Here is a 6,125-nt window from a genome sequence, read left to right as displayed (position 1 = left end):
ACAGTAGTAATACGTCCCAAGGCAAACCGGATGTGAAATAGGCGGTGACTTCATGCCAGAGAGATTTTATTTTAGAAAGGAAGGTGGTACCAGCCTCTCGATCTGGAGACCAATCCGCCCATTTTTTTATGTGCAGCACAATTTAACTTGCACTTCTCTGTCCTAATCCCCTTCTCTCTAGCTGCAGACTCAAATCCCTTTACAATCTGCTGCAAGCTTTCCCTCTTTGGGGCATGGAGGTGAGGATGAGGGGGAAAGGGTAGAAGGGGTTCGAGGCTTAGATACTGCACTTGGAATCTTTTTCACACTTGCAATTTATAAACACTCTATTTTAAGGTGTGCCCATAAAAAAAGTGATTAGTATAACTATTCTACCTCTAATCAAATATTTAGCCATTGCATACATATGAATGAACGAATGCAAGCTATGAATCAAGGAGATGCTGGCTTATCCATGTGGAGAGCGCACTCTTGTCTCGCCTTTACCTCATACTCACTCCCACACACACGTCTAAATCTCTGTCTTGCAGAGTCACGAATGGTGAGGAGTGGCAGGGAAGAGTTCAGGCCTGTAGGGAATTGGCCACTGGGTTTAGAGTGTCTATTCATACTTTCACAGGTTATGAGTGTTTCACTACACCTTCCTCTGTAGGTTAGAGGACAGGAAGAAGAGAATCGGACCGGTTTATTTATTTATTTATTTATTTATTAAATCTTTGGAGGCAACTGTTTGCATGTGCATGTTATGATGGAGTACAGGCGCCTTTAAATCTGAATCATGCTAGGTTCCTAGGAAGAGGAGTATTTAACTTTAAATAAATTGCTCTGATCATTTCTAGGTTGAAGAATCCTATCTCCATTTCCTGAATCATTACCTTGCCTTGAACTCCGTCATTCTCCGGAGTAGGAAAATGAGAGGGGGGAAGATGATGAAAATATTTTTATAAGTCAGGACAAAATCTTCTTTTACTTTGTTTTTTCCCCTCCCCCCTATTCTCTTGTATTACCCTCCCTGGTAGCCCTCCACCCACAAATAATTATACGCTTAGGAAGGTGGGTGTGTTTCAACATCAGTCTAACTAAATTCCCAAGGAATTAAGGCTGACTGTAGTTCCATCCTCTGATTTTGTGAATGGGTGTTTGTAGCAGAGAGAGGATGGGTGCTAGCTTCTGGGAGCGCTTACTGAAACCACTTAAAACACTGGGAACTGTCCCTTCAGTACCATTTCCCAGACTCAGCAGGAGATGCTGAAAAGATGAGATGCTCCATATAATAGGATCGGAATGTTGGTGAACTCTCTGGTCATTTATCTCAAGCCGATATCTAGCAAAGAAGACACTTCGGAAAGGGGAGGAACCTGGTCAGGTGAAGAAAAACTCTAAATGACCAGCTCATACCACATGGCATTTTTGATTCTTCAGGTGCTCCTTGACCTCATGCTCCCTTGTAACCAGCATACATGATTAAAACTTAAGACAGATGACTGAAATGGTAAGGAATATAAAATTGAAGACCACATAAAGAGTTGGGAATGGTTAAAGTCTGAATTTTGAAGTCAAGTGTTATTGGGGAATTATTCTAGAAATAAAATTTTAGAAGGGAGAGTTGAAGATCGTCTCACTCATATATTTGTTTGTGGTCAGTAGTAACCTACTCTCATCAGACACAACAAACCTCAATATATTCTCACAGATATTCATCAAAAGGACATCACAACTTCCTTATGTGATATTACTAAACATGTTTTATTTATTTATTTATCTATAGTAATTTTGAGATAGAATTTGTCCTTAATAAGGTTTTGAAAGTCTGGGTTAATGATTTCAAACCTTATTTTCTAACTGATATTTATATATCATTGGTTTGTTTATTTCCAACAATGACCAATAGACATAAAAATGTGATATATTAGACCTTTCTTTCCCTGGATAAATTGTTATACTCATTTTACTTTCCTCTTTAAATTGAGAATATCTTTGTATGCTATACCTAAGGACATGCAAAAAAAATCACTCTACTGATTATGTTTTTGCACACCCAGCCCCCTAAATGGTATCATCTCAACAGTGGTGTCTGTGAACAATGATAAACATACCTGCTTCAGACTAAAAGTGCTATATGACTATGAGCAGGATACGATTGCATAACATTTCCATACATTTTAAAATACATATTTAGAAATAAAATTCTGTTTATGGTGAAATTGTAGTGAGTGTATAAAAATGCCTATACTATGATTCCATCTTTAAAACAACTCACAAATTATGTTTACCTGATGATTCTTTATGGATTTCACCTTAGATGACATACACATATTTTCATTGCTTTGGAGCACCTCTGTTCTCAATAAATAAAGTGTGGGTGTTTAAAATATTGGTAATTTTTGAAATCCAAAAACAATAACTGCAACTCTATATTAAGGGGACATTTATGATTTCCCAACTGAGGTATTATTACACATAAAACCAGAGAATAAAATATGAGAAATTAATGGCAAGAAAGTAATTTGTTTGTGATTGTTTTGTTCCAAGGAATCTTCAGATAATTGATGACATTCCTAATATTTCCTTTTACCCAAAGTAATAAATCACTTCAAAATGTATCTGCACTTGTTTGAACTAAGTTATTTAAATAGTGAAATAACAATAACCATATTCATAAAGTGTTCACTTGGTGCCAAACAATGTACTAATTTATTTGCATAAATAATTCAACTGAGTTCTCAAACAAGTCTATGTGAGATATAGTCTTAATTTCTGTTTTACAATCAATACATAAATTTTGACTTAGACACATCAAGAGAGTTGCCAAAGATCATAGCTACTGAATGTCAGCACTAGAATGAAAAAACAAATCTTCTGCTTTCAAAGCTTATTCTCTTAATCACACTTCTATGTTACTCTATTTCCTTACTAGGAAGGTGTATCTCAAGTTTAGATCAATTGCATACATTTTATATCCATGATTGATCATCTTCCTATCACTCACATAAAACCAATTTCTGAATGTATTTTTTTAATTGTTTTTCACAGCTAGATCATTCCTTTGATGAAAAACTGATTCAAACGACAAGGCAGTATCAAGACCACTCTTGTATTTCACAGTTTCTGTTATTTCCCTCTTGTTTTTTAAGGCCGGTATCCAAGACCCTCCTAACACTCACTACTCCTTGGCAGAAGATATCTGAGGTCAAACTGAGGACCAGGGTTCCTGGGGAGACCTAATAACGCTATCTCCAGTGTTGCAGCCTGGTACATTTTGCTTTTTCTGTCAATTTTAAATGGCAGGAAGCCCTGACCTAATTGAAGAAGTATTACTGATTCTATTCAACAGAATGAAAAAGAAATGTTTTTACTTTCTCCAACTAAATGTGAACCAAATGAGGAAAAAATAGCAAGAGGGTTCTCATTTATTCAATGTGGCTTTCATCATTTACAAAATAATTTGGGGTAAGGGAGGAGAAAAACAAAAATGATAAAATAGCAAATAAGCATCAGTGGAGACCTAGAATAGAGCAGACTTTTAAAATGTATCTGTATTTCTCACATATACCAACCCAGTCTGTGAGTCGATTCTGACTCATAGTGACCAATTGGTACAAAGGAGAACAACTCCATAGGGTTTCCAAAGCTGTAAATCTCTACAGAAGCAAACTGTCTCATCTTTCTGCTTCAGGTTGCCTGGTGGGTTTGAACTGCCAACTTTATGATTAACAGATGAATACTTTAACCACTGTGCCTTCAGAGCTCCTCATATATGCTGGAGATATATTTTAATGTTAACATATTATGAAATATAATTACCAATATATAAACTAAAGGTATAGGTTGAATTTAAATATGAACTTAAGTATTTGTACACATGGATGAAAATTTACATAGAATATTTTCATTACACTCATTAAAGCAGCCCCATTGTTCTAATTTACCTGATTATAATGCAGACCATTTTGGTTAATGATTTACATTGGTTTAACCAGAGGGAAACATCTTCTTTTATAGGTAGTATTGAAATAATGTAATAGCTCAGATGGGAAAAATAAAAGAAATATTAATTAATTAATATAGATCCTTTTGCCATCCTGTAAACCATTGTAAGTATAATCAAAGCAAAAATGGAAATAAAATTTTCTCATATATGATTTTGACACTCTAAAAGGATTTAGAGATTGTCCAAATCACTTTAACAGATGACAAAGATCATGCGATTTTTTCCCATGATCTTTGCAGATGTGGAACCTTTAGCATAACACAGTGAATGATCATAGATGGCTATATATACCTGATACCACTGAAACTTAATAACAGTGTAGCCATGAGTAAGCTGATCAACTTTTGTTAAACTCATATTCTGAAGTGTTAAAATGAGGTAATAACTCTCACGAACTGGTTGTGGGAATATATAGGAAAACAACTGTGAATTGCATAGCCCTCTTTCACAACATCTGACATTCATCCAGTAAAATGTCTCTTTTACCACAAATATATTCTTTTCCCAGTATTTTAGTGTATTCTTAAAGCATGTTCACATACCTCATAATATTGATGGCATCATCCATATTTTGCATAAGATATAACTGAAACGTAAAATTTTCAGTTATCAGAAAAGATAGTGCAACAAGCTAAATCCCATGTCACCTTAATCCTAGGCCAATTTTCTTATTTCAATGGCATCTTGACAAAAACAATGATCTTCACTATATTTCTCTTAGGCACTGAGTGTTTTCACACATCCCAAATAGGAAGATTTGAGAACACATGATCCAATGTAAAGCTGACCCAGTGGACATGCCAACTACAGCTACTCCAGTCAGTTGTTGGATACCATGAAGGTATGTAATACAACACTATATTTCCATTATATTTTAAAAGAGCCCAATCAATGTCCACTAGAGAAAATTTAGAGATGTGGGAAACAAACTATAATATTAACTAGTCATGTAAGTAGGGCGCTATCCAATTTTCCTCAGTTTCAGTTCATTAGCAACTCATGTGTAACCTAGATTCACCCATTTGCTTCCAAAGTCTTTTATTTTCACAGATGTCAAATACATCAATCAGGCAGGAAAAATATGGATTATTCAGGGTTAAAGGGGGAAAAAAATAAGCTGACAGATGAAAATAATTATTTATTTTCAAAATTCAAATAAAATATAGTTAATTTTCAAAGCTTTGAAGAAAGATTTTTTGGACTCTAGATTCCGTTGTCAAATTGAGGTCAGCAATGTAAATCAGGACAGAATTTAAAAAAATAAACATGATTTCTTAAAATGATACCACTTTTCTAGCTTAAGTGTTTAAAGGATATTATATCCTATCTGACTGGATTCAGAAAATATAAATTTTATATTTTATATCAAAATTAAGGCATTCATGATGAATATGTGCTTCCTTTAGTAAACTTAAAGTGTGTCATTTAGGTGTATGTGTGTATGTGTATGTGTGTGTATTATGCGTGTTATATAGTCTATGTGTCATTTCCTTTAGACACTGAGCATATAAATGCACTCCATTTTCTTTGTTAAATTGAACAATATGACTAGATATTTAATCAGTAATAATTATTAAGTATTTAGTGTGCAAAAAGAAAACAATCTGAATCAAGAGATCAGTTTAGACCCATTACTTATTACAAATAATAAAATATAGACATATTGGTACCAAGACTGCATTGAGTTGATGCAGGATCTCATCAGTTTAAAATATTTCAAGATTTTAACGTAGCCTTGTTATCCTGTTGCAGAGGACATTTGTTTGAAATGAGAAAACGTACATAAACATTTGTAAGTTTTTAAAATCATTTATAGTGCTCTGAATGGCCATAGGATTTGTGGAAAGGATATGAAATGTAGGGATTTACTAGAAAAAAGATCAAGAATTAAGACACTAATGCCCCATCTGTCCAATAGCTTCCAGTTCTTGATGTTTATAATCATTTTGTTAGTGATGAAATTAAAGAGTTTGCATTTTCATTCTGATAGTTCATAAATATATTCAAATGTAACTAATGCCCTCGCAATAATTGAAGGTAATGGAACCAATTAGATTTTTATTTTATTATAATTTATGATGATTCAATAAACAACAAAAAAAATCTCTCCACTCATTTTCAATTTTGCTTATAA

The sequence above is a fragment of the Orycteropus afer genome, unplaced genomic scaffold (assembly GCF_000298275.1).
Source record: "Orycteropus afer afer isolate SDZICR_OR568_19922 unplaced genomic scaffold, OryAfe1.0 scaffold00454, whole genome shotgun sequence".
In the NCBI taxonomy this organism is placed as follows: Eukaryota; Metazoa; Chordata; class Mammalia; order Tubulidentata; family Orycteropodidae; genus Orycteropus; species Orycteropus afer.
The sequence above is the reverse complement of the archived record's forward strand: the minus strand, read 5'-3'. Positions refer to the sequence as shown.